The sequence below is a fragment of the Mytilus trossulus genome, unplaced genomic scaffold (genome assembly GCF_036588685.1).
Source record: "Mytilus trossulus isolate FHL-02 unplaced genomic scaffold, PNRI_Mtr1.1.1.hap1 h1tg000943l__unscaffolded, whole genome shotgun sequence".
NCBI classification, from domain to species: domain Eukaryota; kingdom Metazoa; phylum Mollusca; class Bivalvia; order Mytilida; family Mytilidae; genus Mytilus; species Mytilus trossulus.
Window position 1 is genome coordinate 569 of NW_026963563.1, and position 16,493 is coordinate 17,061.

The window sequence follows — 16,493 nt, forward strand, 5'->3', positions numbered from 1 at the left end:
TAAAAATTTATATAGAGTTTGTTTTAAAGGAACGAGAATACATTATTACACTGACATATGCTGTTATGAATACAAGCGAGAGAGAAAAAGAGAAAAAAAAAAAACCATCACATTATTAGAAAAGAAAAAAATACTTTCAGAGAACAGACATAAAAAAATAAAATAATATGCGATTTATTTTACATGCGCGAGAAGTAGAATTAATTTACAACAATGAGTAAAACTATACAATACATAACATAAATTAATATAGAAAAAGTATTAGAGAATATTTTACTGGGGCTGTTTCTCAGACTATAGAAGGAGCTATTATTCTATTTTAATTTTCTCCCCGAAATGGGGAGTGAGCCGATCCTGGAGGTACTGCAATACCAGGCCAACTCGTGGCAAGAGCGGTGCAAGCACCTAACATCTCACCTAGTTGCAAAAATCAGTTTAATATCGAAGTTAATATCGAAGTACCCACATGGGGTACGTATCAGATATTAAGCTGATAAGAACAGATACTACACTTTGATCTTAGCCAAAAGGCCGAGAAGCGATACTCAAATGTTTCCGAGTTTCCAAAGCCTATAAATCCTATGTCTTACTCAGACACGGTGTTTTAATTTTAAAACAAGCTACACAAATTTTGCAAATGTATATACAAAAAGCACACGAAACACGAGATCTTGCTTTGCTTTAATTACCCAACAGCATGAAACGATTTCTGCATGACAAAACTGGTGTGAAAATAAAAAAAGCGGCTTGTGAAATACGGCAAGTCGCAATAAAAGGGAGAATGCATTTTTAAACGTATGTCATACGTATACGTATTCGTATTTAATCTTAATCGAACAAAACAACATGACAATTTTAATTCATTCTATGTCCGACGAACGCAGATTTCAAAGCCTTGAAAATTTCATTGATCACAAAATAAATTCAACGCTTTTTCACAATCAGCACGGACTTTTCACTCTGTCGTTTAAATAAAAAACACACAAACAGTTCATCTGTTCTATTTTTTAAAGGAATTAACCGGTACAGCTATGTTTAAATTAATTTTAAAAGGAGGAAAAAACTTACCGGCCGACTGTAGTTTCCATCGTTTGCCCTCGTTCTGAGGCGACGTCGCTATTAACGATGATTGAAACAGTAGAAGGGGACGTAATTATTTTCCCCGCGTTTTTCCGTAACGCTAAAAATTTATATAGAGTTTGTTTTAAAGGAACGAGAATACATTATTACACTGACATATGCTGTTATGAATACAAGCGAGAGAGAAAAAGAGAAAAAAAAAAACCATCACATTATTAGAAAAGAAAAAAATACTTTTCAGAGAACAGACATAAAAAAATAAAATAATATGCGATTTATTTTACATGCGCGAGAAGTAGAATTAATTTACAACAATGAGTAAAACTATACAATACATAACATAAAATAATATAGAAAAAGTATTAGAGAATATTTTACTGGGGCTGTTTCTCAGACTATAGAAGGAGCTATTTTTCTATTTTAATTTTCTCCCCGAAATGGGGAGTGAGCCGATCCTGGAGGTACTGCAATACCAGGCCAACTCGTGGCAAGAGCGGTGCAAGCACCTAACATCTCACCTAGTTGCAAAAATCAGTTTAATATCGAAGTACCCACATGGGGTACGTATCAGATATTAAGCTGATAAGAACAGATACTACACTTTGATCTTAGCCAAAAGGCCGAGAAGCGATACTCAAATGTTTCCGAGTTTCCAAAGCCTATAAATCCTATGTCTTACTCAGACACGGTGTTTTAATTTTAAAACAAGCTACACAAATTTTGCAAATGTATATACAAAAAGCACACGAAACACGAGATCTTGCTTTGCTTTAATTACCCAACAGCATGAAACGATTTCTGCATGACAAAACTGGTGTGAAAATAAAAAAAGCGGCTTGTGAAATACGGCAAGTCGCAATAAAAGGGAGAATGCATTTTTAAACGTATGTCATACGTATACGTATTCGTATTTAATCTTAATCGAACAAAACAACATGACAATTTTAATTCATTCTATGTCCGACGAACGCAGATTTCAAAGCCTTGAAAATTTCATTGATCACAAAATAAATTCAACGCTTTTTCACAATCAGCACGGACTTTTCACTCTGTCGTTTAAATAAAAAACACACAAACAGTTCATCTGTTCTATTTTTTAAAGGAATTAACCGGTACAGCTATGTTTAAATTAATTTTAAAAGGAGGAAAAAACTTACCGGCCGACTGTAGTTTCCATCGTTTGCCCTCGTTCTGAGGCGACGTCGCTATTAACGATGATTGAAACAGTAGAAGGGGACGTAATTATTTTCCCCGCGTTTTTCCGTAACGCTAAAAATTTATATAGAGTTTGTTTTAAAGGAACGAGAATACATTATTACACTGACATATGCTGTTATGAATACAAGCGAGAGAGAAAAAGAGAAAAAAAAAAACCATCACATTATTAGAAAAGAAAAAAATACTTTTCAGAGAACAGACATAAAAAAATAAAATAATATGCGATTTATTTTACATGCGCGAGAAGTAGAATTAATTTACAACAATGAGTAAAACTATACAATACATAACATAAAATAATATAGAAAAAGTATTAGAGAATATTTTACTGGGGCTGTTTCTCAGACTATAGAAGGAGCTATTTTTCTATTTTAATTTTCTCCCCGAAATGGGGAGTGAGCCGATCCTGGAGGTACTGCAATACCAGGCCAACTCGTGGCAAGAGCGGTGCAAGCACCTAACATCTCACCTAGTTGCAAAAATCAGTTTAATATCGAAGTACCCACATGGGGTACGTATCAGATATTAAGCTGATAAGAACAGATACTACACTTTGATCTTAGCCAAAAGGCCGAGAAGCGATACTCAAATGTTTCCGAGTTTCCAAAGCCTATAAATCCTATGTCTTACTCAGACACGGTGTTTTAATTTTAAAACAAGCTACACAAATTTTGCAAATGTATATACAAAAAGCACACGAAACACGAGATCTTGCTTTGCTTTAATTACCCAACAGCATGAAACGATTTCTGCATGACAAAACTGGTGTGAAAATAAAAAAAGCGGCTTGTGAAATACGGCAAGTCGCAATAAAAGGGAGAATGCATTTTTAAACGTATGTCATACGTATACGTATTCGTATTTAATCTTAATCGAACAAAACAACATGACAATTTTAATTCATTCTATGTCCGACGAACGCAGATTTCAAAGCCTTGAAAATTTCATTGATCACAAAATAAATTCAACGCTTTTTCACAATCAGCACGGACTTTTCACTCTGTCGTTTAAATAAAAAACACACAAACAGTTCATCTGTTCTATTTTTTAAAGGAATTAACCGGTACAGCTATGTTTAAATTAATTTTAAAAGGAGGAAAAAACTTACCGGCCGACTGTAGTTTCCATCGTTTGCCCTCGTTCTGAGGCGACGTCGCTATTAACGATGATTGAAACAGTAGAAGGGGACGTAATTATTTTCCCCGCGTTTTTCCGTAACGCTAAAAATTTATATAGAGTTTGTTTTAAAGGAACGAGAATACATTATTACACTGACATATGCTGTTATGAATACAAGCGAGAGAGAAAAAGAGAAAAAAAAAAACCATCACATTATTAGAAAAGAAAAAAATACTTTTCAGAGAACAGACATAAAAAAATAAAATAATATGCGATTTATTTTACATGCGCGAGAAGTAGAATTAATTTACAACAATGAGTAAAACTATACAATACATAACATAAAATAATATAGAAAAAGTATTAGAGAATATTTTACTGGGGCTGTTTCTCAGACTATAGAAGGAGCTATTTTTCTATTTTAATTTTCTCCCCGAAATGGGGAGTGAGCCGATCCTGGAGGTACTGCAATACCAGGCCAACTCGTGGCAAGAGCGGTGCAAGCACCTAACATCTCACCTAGTTGCAAAAATCAGTTTAATATCGAAGTACCCACATGGGGTACGTATCAGATATTAAGCTGATAAGAACAGATACTACACTTTGATCTTAGCCAAAAGGCCGAGAAGCGATACTCAAATGTTTCCGAGTTTCCAAAGCCTATAAATCCTATGTCTTACTCAGACACGGTGTTTTAATTTTAAAACAAGCTACACAAATTTTGCAAATGTATATACAAAAAGCACACGAAACACGAGATCTTGCTTTGCTTTAATTACCCAACAGCATGAAACGATATCTGCATGACAAAACTGGTGTGAAAATAAAAAAAGCGGCTTGTGAAATACGGCAAGTCGCAATAAAAGGGAGAATGCATTTTTAAACGTATGTCATACGTATACGTATTCGTATTTAATCTTAATCGAACAAAACAACATGACAATTTTAATTCATTCTATGTCCGACGAACGCAGATTTCAAAGCCTTGAAAATTTCATTGATCACAAAATAAATTCAACGCTTTTTCACAATCAGCACGGACTTTTCACTCTGTCGTTTAAATAAAAAACACACAAACAGTTCATCTGTTCTATTTTTTAAAGGAATTAACCGGTACAGCTATGTTTAAATTAATTTTAAAAGGAGGAAAAAACTTACCGGCCGACTGTAGTTTCCATCGTTTGCCCTCGTTCTGAGGCGACGTCGCTATTAACGATGATTGAAACAGTAGAAGGGGACGTAATTATTTTCCCCGCGTTTTTCCGTAACGCTAAAAATTTATATAGAGTTTGTTTTAAAGGAACGAGAATACATTATTACACTGACATATGCTGTTATGAATACAAGCGAGAGAGAAAAAGAGAAAAAAAAAAACCATCACATTATTAGAAAAGAAAAAAATACTTTTCAGAGAACAGACATAAAAAAATAAAATAATATGCGATTTATTTTACATGCGCGAGAAGTAGAATTAATTTACAACAATGAGTAAAACTATACAATACATAACATAAAATAATATAGAAAAAGTATTAGAGAATATTTTACTGGGGCTGTTTCTCAGACTATAGAAGGAGCTATTTTTCTATTTTAATTTTCTCCCCGAAATGGGGAGTGAGCCGATCCTGGAGGTACTGCAATACCAGGCCAACTCGTGGCAAGAGCGGTGCAAGCACCTAACATCTCACCTAGTTGCAAAAATCAGTTTAATATCGAAGTACCCACATGGGGTACGTATCAGATATTAAGCTGATAAGAACAGATACTACACTTTGATCTTAGCCAAAAGGCCGAGAAGCGATACTCAAATGTTTCCGAGTTTCCAAAGCCTATAAATCCTATGTCTTACTCAGACACGGTGTTTTAATTTTAAAACAAGCTACACAAATTTTGCAAATGTATATACAAAAAGCACACGAAACACGAGATCTTGCTTTGCTTTAATTACCCAACAGCATGAAACGATTTCTGCATGACAAAACTGGTGTGAAAATAAAAAAAGCGGCTTGTGAAATACGGCAAGTCGCAATAAAAGGGAGAATGCATTTTTAAACGTATGTCATACGTATACGTATTCGTATTTAATCTTAATCGAACAAAACAACATGACAATTTTAATTCATTCTATGTCCGACGAACGCAGATTTCAAAGCCTTGAAAATTTCATTGATCACAAAATAAATTCAACGCTTTTTCACAATCAGCACGGACTTTTCACTCTGTCGTTTAAATAAAAAACACACAAACAGTTCATCTGTTCTATTTTTTAAAGGAATTAACCGGTACAGCTATGTTTAAATTAATTTTAAAAGGAGGAAAAAACTTACCGGCCGACTGTAGTTTCCATCGTTTGCCCTCGTTCTGAGGCGACGTCGCTATTAACGATGATTGAAACAGTAGAAGGGGACGTAATTATTTTCCCCGCGTTTTTCCGTAACGCTAAAAATTTATATAGAGTTTGTTTTAAAGGAACGAGAATACATTATTACACTGACATATGCTGTTATGAATACAAGCGAGAGAGAAAAAGAGAAAAAAAAAAACCATCACATTATTAGAAAAGAAAAAAATACTTTTCAGAGAACAGACATAAAAAAATAAAATAATATGCGATTTATTTTACATGCGCGAGAAGTAGAATTAATTTACAACAATGAGTAAAACTATACAATACATAACATAAAATAATATAGAAAAAGTATTAGAGAATATTTTACTGGGGCTGTTTCTCAGACTATAGAAGGAGCTATTTTTCTATTTTAATTTTCTCCCCGAAATGGGGAGTGAGCCGATCCTGGAGGTACTGCAATACCAGGCCAACTCGTGGCAAGAGCGGTGCAAGCACCTAACATCTCACCTAGTTGCAAAAATCAGTTTAATATCGAAGTACCCACATGGGGTACGTATCAGATATTAAGCTGATAAGAACAGATACTACACTTTGATCTTAGCCAAAAGGCCGAGAAGCGATACTCAAATGTTTCCGAGTTTCCAAAGCCTATAAATCCTATGTCTTACTCAGACACGGTGTTTTAATTTTAAAACAAGCTACACAAATTTTGCAAATGTATATACAAAAAGCACACGAAACACGAGATCTTGCTTTGCTTTAATTACCCAACAGCATGAAACGATTTCTGCATGACAAAACTGGTGTGAAAATAAAAAAAGCGGCTTGTGAAATACGGCAAGTCGCAATAAAAGGGAGAATGCATTTTTAAACGTATGTCATACGTATACGTATTCGTATTTAATCTTAATCGAACAAAACAACATGACAATTTTAATTCATTCTATGTCCGACGAACGCAGATTTCAAAGCCTTGAAAATTTCATTGATCACAAAATAAATTCAACGCTTTTTCACAATCAGCACGGACTTTTCACTCTGTCGTTTAAATAAAAAACACACAAACAGTTCATCTGTTCTATTTTTTAAAGGAATTAACCGGTACAGCTATGTTTAAATTAATTTTAAAAGGAGGAAAAAACTTACCGGCCGACTGTAGTTTCCATCGTTTGCCCTCGTTCTGAGGCGACGTCGCTATTAACGATGATTGAAACAGTAGAAGGGGACGTAATTATTTTCCCCGCGTTTTTCCGTAACGCTAAAAATTTATATAGAGTTTGTTTTAAAGGAACGAGAATACATTATTACACTGACATATGCTGTTATGAATACAAGCGAGAGAGAAAAAGAGAAAAAAAAAAACCATCACATTATTAGAAAAGAAAAAAATACTTTTCAGAGAACAGACATAAAAAAATAAAATAATATGCGATTTATTTTACATGCGCGAGAAGTAGAATTAATTTACAACAATGAGTAAAACTATACAATACATAACATAAAATAATATAGAAAAAGTATTAGAGAATATTTTACTGGGGCTGTTTCTCAGACTATAGAAGGAGCTATTTTTCTATTTTAATTTTCTCCCCGAAATGGGGAGTGAGCCGATCCTGGAGGTACTGCAATACCAGGCCAACTCGTGGCAAGAGCGGTGCAAGCACCTAACATCTCACCTAGTTGCAAAAATCAGTTTAATATCGAAGTACCCACATGGGGTACGTATCAGATATTAAGCTGATAAGAACAGATACTACACTTTGATCTTAGCCAAAAGGCCGAGAAGCGATACTCAAATGTTTCCGAGTTTCCAAAGCCTATAAATCCTATGTCTTACTCAGACACGGTGTTTTAATTTTAAAACAAGCTACACAAATTTTGCAAATGTATATACAAAAAGCACACGAAACACGAGATCTTGCTTTGCTTTAATTACCCAACAGCATGAAACGATTTCTGCATGACAAAACTGGTGTGAAAATAAAAAAAGCGGCTTGTGAAATACGGCAAGTCGCAATAAAAGGGAGAATGCATTTTTAAACGTATGTCATACGTATACGTATTCGTATTTAATCTTAATCGAACAAAACAACATGACAATTTTAATTCATTCTATGTCCGACGAACGCAGATTTCAAAGCCTTGAAAATTTCATTGATCACAAAATAAATTCAACGCTTTTTCACAATCAGCACGGACTTTTCACTCTGTCGTTTAAATAAAAAACACACAAACAGTTCATCTGTTCTATTTTTTAAAGGAATTAACCGGTACAGCTATGTTTAAATTAATTTTAAAAGGAGGAAAAAACTTACCGGCCGACTGTAGTTTCCATCGTTTGCCCTCGTTCTGAGGCGACGTCGCTATTAACGATGATTGAAACAGTAGAAGGGGACGTAATTATTTTCCCCGCGTTTTTCCGTAACGCTAAAAATTTATATAGAGTTTGTTTTAAAGGAACGAGAATACATTATTACACTGACATATGCTGTTATGAATACAAGCGAGAGAGAAAAAGAGAAAAAAAAAAACCATCACATTATTAGAAAAGAAAAAAATACTTTTCAGAGAACAGACATAAAAAAATAAAATAATATGCGATTTATTTTACATGCGCGAGAAGTAGAATTAATTTACAACAATGAGTAAAACTATACAATACATAACATAAAATAATATAGAAAAAGTATTAGAGAATATTTTACTGGGGCTGTTTCTCAGACTATAGAAGGAGCTATTTTTCTATTTTAATTTTCTCCCCGAAATGGGGAGTGAGCCGATCCTGGAGGTACTGCAATACCAGGCCAACTCGTGGCAAGAGCGGTGCAAGCACCTAACATCTCACCTAGTTGCAAAAATCAGTTTAATATCGAAGTACCCACATGGGGTACGTATCAGATATTAAGCTGATAAGAACAGATACTACACTTTGATCTTAGCCAAAAGGCCGAGAAGCGATACTCAAATGTTTCCGAGTTTCCAAAGCCTATAAATCCTATGTCTTACTCAGACACGGTGTTTTAATTTTAAAACAAGCTACACAAATTTTGCAAATGTATATACAAAAAGCACACGAAACACGAGATCTTGCTTTGCTTTAATTACCCAACAGCATGAAACGATTTCTGCATGACAAAACTGGTGTGAAAATAAAAAAAGCGGCTTGTGAAATACGGCAAGTCGCAATAAAAGGGAGAATGCATTTTTAAACGTATGTCATACGTATACGTATTCGTATTTAATCTTAATCGAACAAAACAACATGACAATTTTAATTCATTCTATGTCCGACGAACGCAGATTTCAAAGCCTTGAAAATTTCATTGATCACAAAATAAATTCAACGCTTTTTCACAATCAGCACGGACTTTTCACTCTGTCGTTTAAATAAAAAACACACAAACAGTTCATCTGTTCTATTTTTTAAAGGAATTAACCGGTACAGCTATGTTTAAATTAATTTTAAAAGGAGGAAAAAACTTACCGGCCGACTGTAGTTTCCATCGTTTGCCCTCGTTCTGAGGCGACGTCGCTATTAACGATGATTGAAACAGTAGAAGGGGACGTAATTATTTTCCCCGCGTTTTTCCGTAACGCTAAAAATTTATATAGAGTTTGTTTTAAAGGAACGAGAATACATTATTACACTGACATATGCTGTTATGAATACAAGCGAGAGAGAAAAAGAGAAAAAAAAAAACCATCACATTATTAGAAAAGAAAAAAATACTTTTCAGAGAACAGACATAAAAAAATAAAATAATATGCGATTTATTTTACATGCGCGAGAAGTAGAATTAATTTACAACAATGAGTAAAACTATACAATACATAACATAAAATAATATAGAAAAAGTATTAGAGAATATTTTACTGGGGCTGTTTCTCAGACTATAGAAGGAGCTATTTTTCTATTTTAATTTTCTCCCCGAAATGGGGAGTGAGCCGATCCTGGAGGTACTGCAATACCAGGCCAACTCGTGGCAAGAGCGGTGCAAGCACCTAACATCTCACCTAGTTGCAAAAATCAGTTTAATATCGAAGTACCCACATGGGGTACGTATCAGATATTAAGCTGATAAGAACAGATACTACACTTTGATCTTAGCCAAAAGGCCGAGAAGCGATACTCAAATGTTTCCGAGTTTCCAAAGCCTATAAATCCTATGTCTTACTCAGACACGGTGTTTTAATTTTAAAACAAGCTACACAAATTTTGCAAATGTATATACAAAAAGCACACGAAACACGAGATCTTGCTTTGCTTTAATTACCCAACAGCATGAAACGATTTCTGCATGACAAAACTGGTGTGAAAATAAAAAAAGCGGCTTGTGAAATACGGCAAGTCGCAATAAAAGGGAGAATGCATTTTTAAACGTATGTCATACGTATACGTATTCGTATTTAATCTTAATCGAACAAAACAACATGACAATTTTAATTCATTCTATGTCCGACGAACGCAGATTTCAAAGCCTTGAAAATTTCATTGATCACAAAATAAATTCAACGCTTTTTCACAATCAGCACGGACTTTTCACTCTGTCGTTTAAATAAAAAACACACAAACAGTTCATCTGTTCTATTTTTTAAAGGAATTAACCGGTACAGCTATGTTTAAATTAATTTTAAAAGGAGGAAAAAACTTACCGGCCGACTGTAGTTTCCATCGTTTGCCCTCGTTCTGAGGCGACGTCGCTATTAACGATGATTGAAACAGTAGAAGGGGACGTAATTATTTTCCCCGCGTTTTTCCGTAACGCTAAAAATTTATATAGAGTTTGTTTTAAAGGAACGAGAATACATTATTACACTGACATATGCTGTTATGAATACAAGCGAGAGAGAAAAAGAGAAAAAAAAAAACCATCACATTATTAGAAAAGAAAAAAATACTTTTCAGAGAACAGACATAAAAAAATAAAATAATATGCGATTTATTTTACATGCGCGAGAAGTAGAATTAATTTACAACAATGAGTAAAACTATACAATACATAACATAAAATAATATAGAAAAAGTATTAGAGAATATTTTACTGGGGCTGTTTCTCAGACTATAGAAGGAGCTATTTTTCTATTTTAATTTTCTCCCCGAAATGGGGAGTGAGCCGATCCTGGAGGTACTGCAATACCAGGCCAACTCGTGGCAAGAGCGGTGCAAGCACCTAACATCTCACCTAGTTGCAAAAATCAGTTTAATATCGAAGTACCCACATGGGGTACGTATCAGATATTAAGCTGATAAGAACAGATACTACACTTTGATCTTAGCCAAAAGGCCGAGAAGCGATACTCAAATGTTTCCGAGTTTCCAAAGCCTATAAATCCTATGTCTTACTCAGACACGGTGTTTTAATTTTAAAACAAGCTACACAAATTTTGCAAATGTATATACAAAAAGCACACGAAACACGAGATCTTGCTTTGCTTTAATTACCCAACAGCATGAAACGATTTCTGCATGACAAAACTGGTGTGAAAATAAAAAAAGCGGCTTGTGAAATACGGCAAGTCGCAATAAAAGGGAGAATGCATTTTTAAACGTATGTCATACGTATACGTATTCGTATTTAATCTTAATCGAACAAAACAACATGACAATTTTAATTCATTCTATGTCCGACGAACGCAGATTTCAAAGCCTTGAAAATTTCATTGATCACAAAATAAATTCAACGCTTTTTCACAATCAGCACGGACTTTTCACTCTGTCGTTTAAATAAAAAACACACAAACAGTTCATCTGTTCTATTTTTTAAAGGAATTAACCGGTACAGCTATGTTTAAATTAATTTTAAAAGGAGGAAAAAACTTACCGGCCGACTGTAGTTTCCATCGTTTGCCCTCGTTCTGAGGCGACGTCGCTATTAACGATGATTGAAACAGTAGAAGGGGACGTAATTATTTTCCCCGCGTTTTTCCGTAACGCTAAAAATTTATATAGAGTTTGTTTTAAAGGAACGAGAATACATTATTACACTGACATATGCTGTTATGAATACAAGCGAGAGAGAAAAAGAGAAAAAAAAAAACCATCACATTATTAGAAAAGAAAAAAATACTTTTCAGAGAACAGACATAAAAAAATAAAATAATATGCGATTTATTTTACATGCGCGAGAAGTAGAATTAATTTACAACAATGAGTAAAACTATACAATACATAACATAAAATAATATAGAAAAAGTATTAGAGAATATTTTACTGGGGCTGTTTCTCAGACTATAGAAGGAGCTATTTTTCTATTTTAATTTTCTCCCCGAAATGGGGAGTGAGCCGATCCTGGAGGTACTGCAATACCAGGCCAACTCGTGGCAAGAGCGGTGCAAGCACCTAACATCTCACCTAGTTGCAAAAATCAGTTTAATATCGAAGTACCCACATGGGGTACGTATCAGATATTAAGCTGATAAGAACAGATACTACACTTTGATCTTAGCCAAAAGGCCGAGAAGCGATACTCAAATGTTTCCGAGTTTCCAAAGCCTATAAATCCTATGTCTTACTCAGACACGGTGTTTTAATTTTAAAACAAGCTACACAAATTTTGCAAATGTATATACAAAAAGCACACGAAACACGAGATCTTGCTTTGCTTTAATTACCCAACAGCATGAAACGATTTCTGCATGACAAAACTGGTGTGAAAATAAAAAAAGCGGCTTGTGAAATACGGCAAGTCGCAATAAAAGGGAGAATGCATTTTTAAACGTATGTCATACGTATACGTATTCGTATTTAATCTTAATCGAACAAAACAACATGACAATTTTAATTCATTCTATGTCCGACGAACGCAGATTTCAAAGCCTTGAAAATTTCATTGATCACAAAATAAATTCAACGCTTTTTCACAATCAGCACGGACTTTTCACTCTGTCGTTTAAATAAAAAACACACAAACAGTTCATCTGTTCTATTTTTTAAAGGAATTAACCGGTACAGCTATGTTTAAATTAATTTTAAAAGGAGGAAAAAACTTACCGGCCGACTGTAGTTTCCATCGTTTGCCCTCGTTCTGAGGCGACGTCGCTATTAACGATGATTGAAACAGTAGAAGGGGACGTAATTATTTTCCCCGCGTTTTTCCGTAACGCTAAAAATTTATATAGAGTTTGTTTTAAAGGAACGAGAATACATTATTACACTGACATATGCTGTTATGAATACAAGCGAGAGAGAAAAAGAGAAAAAAAAAACCATCACATTATTAGAAAAGAAAAAAATACTTTTCAGAGAACAGACATAAAAAAATAAAATAATATGCGATTTATTTTACATGCGCGAGAAGTAGAATTAATTTACAACAATGAGTAAAACTATACAATACATAACATAAAATAATATAGAAAAAGTATTAGAGAATATTTTACTGGGGCTGTTTCTCAGACTATAGAAGGAGCTATTTTTCTATTTTAATTTTCTCCCCGAAATGGGGAGTGAGCCGATCCTGGAGGTACTGCAATACCAGGCCAACTCGTGGCAAGAGCGGTGCAAGCACCTAACATCTCACCTAGTTGCAAAAATCAGTTTAATATCGAAGTACCCACATGGGGTACGTATCAGATATTAAGCTGATAAGAACAGATACTACACTTTGATCTTAGCCAAAAGGCCGAGAAGCGATACTCAAATGTTTCCGAGTTTCCAAAGCCTATAAATCCTATGTCTTACTCAGACACGGTGTTTTAATTTTAAAACAAGCTACACAAATTTTGCAAATGTATATACAAAAAGCACACGAAACACGAGATCTTGCTTTGCTTTAATTACCCAACAGCATGAAACGATTTCTGCATGACAAAACTGGTGTGAAAATAAAAAAAGCGGCTTGTGAAATACGGCAAGTCGCAATAAAAGGGAGAATGCATTTTTAAACGTATGTCATACGTATACGTATTCGTATTTAATCTTAATCGAACAAAACAACATGACAATTTTAATTCATTCTATGTCCGACGAACGCAGATTTCAAAGCCTTGAAAATTTCATTGATCACAAAATAAATTCAACGCTTTTTCACAATCAGCACGGACTTTTCACTCTGTCGTTTAAATAAAAAACACACAAACAGTTCATCTGTTCTATTTTTTAAAGGAATTAACCGGTACAGCTATGTTTAAATTAATTTTAAAAGGAGGAAAAAACTTACCGGCCGACTGTAGTTTCCATCGTTTGCCCTCGTTCTGAGGCGACGTCGCTATTAACGATGATTGAAACAGTAGAAGGGGACGTAATTATTTTCCCCGCGTTTTTCCGTAACGCTAAAAATTTATATAGAGTTTGTTTTAAAGGAACGAGAATACATTATTACACTGACATATGCTGTTATGAATACAAGCGAGAGAGAAAAAGAGAAAAAAAAAAACCATCACATTATTAGAAAAGAAAAAAATACTTTTCAGAGAACAGACATAAAAAAATAAAATAATATGCGATTTATTTTACATGCGCGAGAAGTAGAATTAATTTACAACAATGAGTAAAACTATACAATACATAACATAAAATAATATAGAAAAAGTATTAGAGAATATTTTACTGGGGCTGTTTCTCAGACTATAGAAGGAGCTATTTTTCTATTTTAATTTTCTCCCCGAAATGGGGAGTGAGCCGATCCTGGAGGTACTGCAATACCAGGCCAACTCGTGGCAAGAGCGGTGCAAGCACCTAACATCTCACCTAGTTGCAAAAATCAGTTTAATATCGAAGTACCCACATGGGGTACGTATCAGATATTAAGCTGATAAGAACAGATACTACACTTTGATCTTAGCCAAAAGGCCGAGAAGCGATACTCAAATGTTTCCGAGTTTCCAAAGCCTATAAATCCTATGTCTTACTCAGACACGGTGTTTTAATTTAAAACAAGCTACACAAATTTTGCAAATGTATATACAAAAAGCACACGAAACACGAGATCTTGCTTTGCTTTAATTACCCAACAGCATGAAACGATTTCTGCATGACAAAACTGGTGTGAAAATAAAAAAAGCGGCTTGTGAAATACGGCAAGTCGCAATAAAAGGGAGAATGCATTTTTAAACGTATGTCATACGTATACGTATTCGTATTTAATCTTAATCGAACAAAACAACATGACAATTTTAATTCATTCTATGTCCGACGAACGCAGATTCAAAGCCTTGAAAATTTCATTGATCACAAAATAAATTCAACGCTTTTTCACAATCAGCACGGACTTTTCACTCTGTCGTTTAAATAAAAAACACACAAACAGTTCATCTGTTCTATTTTTTAAAGGAATTAACCGTACAGCTATGTTTAAATTAATTTTAAAAGGAGGAAAAAACTTACCGGCCGACTGTAGTTTCCATCGTTTGCCCTCGTTCTGAGGCGACGTCGCTATTAACGATGATTGAAACAGTAGAAGGGGACGTAATTATTTTCCCCGCGTTTTTCCGTAACGCTAAAAATTTATATAGAGTTTGTTTTAAAGGAACGAGAATACATTATTACACTGACATATGCTGTTATGAATACAAGCGAGAGAGAAAAAGAGAAAAAAAAAAACCATCACATTATTAGAAAAGAAAAAAATACTTTTCAGAGAACAGACATAAAAAAATAAAATAATATGCGATTTATTTTACATGCGCGAGAAGTAGAATTAATTTACAACAATGAGTAAAACTATACAATACATAACATAAAATAATATAGAAAAAGTATTAGAGAATATTTTACTGGGGCTGTTTCTCAGACTATAGAAGGAGCTATTTTTCTATTTTAATTTTCTCCCCGAAATGGGGAGTGAGCCGATCCTGGAGGTACTGCAATACCAGGCCAACTCGTGGCAAGAGCGGTGCAAGCACCTAACATCTCACCTAGTTGCAAAAATCAGTTTAATATCGAAGTACCCACATGGGGTACGTATCAGATATTAAGCTGATAAGAACAGATACTACACTTTGATCTTAGCCAAAAGGCCGAGAAGCGATACTCAAATGTTTCCGAGTTTCCAAAGCCTATAAATCCTATGTCTTACTCAGACACGGTGTTTTAATTTTAAAACAAAGCTACACAAATTTGCAAATGTATATACAAAAAGCACACGAAACACGAGATCTTGCTTTGCTTTAATTACCCAACAGCATGAAACGATTTCTGCATGACAAAACTGGTGTGAAAATAAAAAAGCGGCTTGTGAAATACGGCAAGTCGCAATAAAAGGGAGAATGCATTTTTAAACGTATGTCATACGTATACGTATTCGTATTTAATCTTAATCGAACAAAACAACATGACAATTTTAATTCATTCTATGTCCGACGAACGCAGATTTCAAAGCCTTGAAAATTTCATTGATCACAAAATAAATTCAACGCTTTTTCACAATCAGCACGGACTTTTCACTCTGTCGTTTAAATAAAAAACACACAAACAGTTCATCTGTTCTATTTTTTAAAGGAATTAACCGGTACAGCTATGTTTAAATTAATTTTAAAAGGAGGAAAAAACTTACCGGCCGACTGTAGTTTCCATCGTTTGCCCTCGTTCTGAGGCGACGTCGCTATTAACGATGATTGAAACAGTAGAAGGGGACGTAATTATTTTCCCCGCGTTTTTCCGTAACGCTAAAAATTTATATAGAGTTGTTTTAAAGGAACGAGAATACATTATTACACTGACATATGCTGTTATGAATACAAGCGAGAGAGAAAAAGAGAAAAAAAAAAACCATCACATTATTAGAAA

The 16,493-nt window shown here is 34.3% G+C and overlaps 13 non-coding genes and 1 pseudogene across 13 annotated transcripts; all 14 read right to left on the reverse strand.

Annotated features, from left to right (window-relative positions):
• Positions 1-338: 338 nt before the first annotated feature.
• LOC134703302 (U2 spliceosomal RNA) lies at positions 339-543 on the reverse strand (annotated as a pseudogene).
• Positions 544-1,519: 976 nt separating this feature from the next.
• LOC134703292 (U2 spliceosomal RNA) lies at positions 1,520-1,712 on the reverse strand. The gene has a single exon (XR_010104894.1). It is a non-coding gene; the product is annotated as a U2 spliceosomal RNA (small nuclear RNA).
• A 976-nt stretch (positions 1,713-2,688) lies between these two features.
• On the reverse strand, positions 2,689-2,881 carry LOC134703303 (U2 spliceosomal RNA). Its single transcript, XR_010104903.1, has one exon. It is a non-coding gene; the product is annotated as a U2 spliceosomal RNA (small nuclear RNA).
• A 976-nt stretch (positions 2,882-3,857) lies between these two features.
• LOC134703304 (U2 spliceosomal RNA) lies at positions 3,858-4,050 on the reverse strand. The gene has a single exon (XR_010104904.1). It is a non-coding gene; the product is annotated as a U2 spliceosomal RNA (small nuclear RNA).
• Positions 4,051-5,026: 976 nt separating this feature from the next.
• Positions 5,027-5,219, reverse strand: LOC134703306 (U2 spliceosomal RNA). Its single transcript, XR_010104905.1, has one exon. It is a non-coding gene; the product is annotated as a U2 spliceosomal RNA (small nuclear RNA).
• Positions 5,220-6,195: 976 nt separating this feature from the next.
• On the reverse strand, positions 6,196-6,388 carry LOC134703307 (U2 spliceosomal RNA). The gene has a single exon (XR_010104906.1). It is a non-coding gene; the product is annotated as a U2 spliceosomal RNA (small nuclear RNA).
• A 976-nt stretch (positions 6,389-7,364) lies between these two features.
• Positions 7,365-7,557, reverse strand: LOC134703293 (U2 spliceosomal RNA). Its single transcript, XR_010104895.1, has one exon. It is a non-coding gene; the product is annotated as a U2 spliceosomal RNA (small nuclear RNA).
• Positions 7,558-8,533: 976 nt separating this feature from the next.
• Positions 8,534-8,726, reverse strand: LOC134703295 (U2 spliceosomal RNA). The gene has a single exon (XR_010104896.1). It is a non-coding gene; the product is annotated as a U2 spliceosomal RNA (small nuclear RNA).
• A 976-nt stretch (positions 8,727-9,702) lies between these two features.
• LOC134703296 (U2 spliceosomal RNA) lies at positions 9,703-9,895 on the reverse strand. The gene has a single exon (XR_010104897.1). It is a non-coding gene; the product is annotated as a U2 spliceosomal RNA (small nuclear RNA).
• Positions 9,896-10,871: 976 nt separating this feature from the next.
• On the reverse strand, positions 10,872-11,064 carry LOC134703297 (U2 spliceosomal RNA). Its single transcript, XR_010104898.1, has one exon. It is a non-coding gene; the product is annotated as a U2 spliceosomal RNA (small nuclear RNA).
• A 976-nt stretch (positions 11,065-12,040) lies between these two features.
• Positions 12,041-12,233, reverse strand: LOC134703298 (U2 spliceosomal RNA). The gene has a single exon (XR_010104899.1). It is a non-coding gene; the product is annotated as a U2 spliceosomal RNA (small nuclear RNA).
• A 975-nt stretch (positions 12,234-13,208) lies between these two features.
• LOC134703299 (U2 spliceosomal RNA) lies at positions 13,209-13,401 on the reverse strand. The gene has a single exon (XR_010104900.1). It is a non-coding gene; the product is annotated as a U2 spliceosomal RNA (small nuclear RNA).
• A 976-nt stretch (positions 13,402-14,377) lies between these two features.
• On the reverse strand, positions 14,378-14,570 carry LOC134703300 (U2 spliceosomal RNA). The gene has a single exon (XR_010104901.1). It is a non-coding gene; the product is annotated as a U2 spliceosomal RNA (small nuclear RNA).
• A 973-nt stretch (positions 14,571-15,543) lies between these two features.
• Positions 15,544-15,736, reverse strand: LOC134703301 (U2 spliceosomal RNA). Its single transcript, XR_010104902.1, has one exon. It is a non-coding gene; the product is annotated as a U2 spliceosomal RNA (small nuclear RNA).
• Positions 15,737-16,493: the final 757 nt, after the last annotated feature.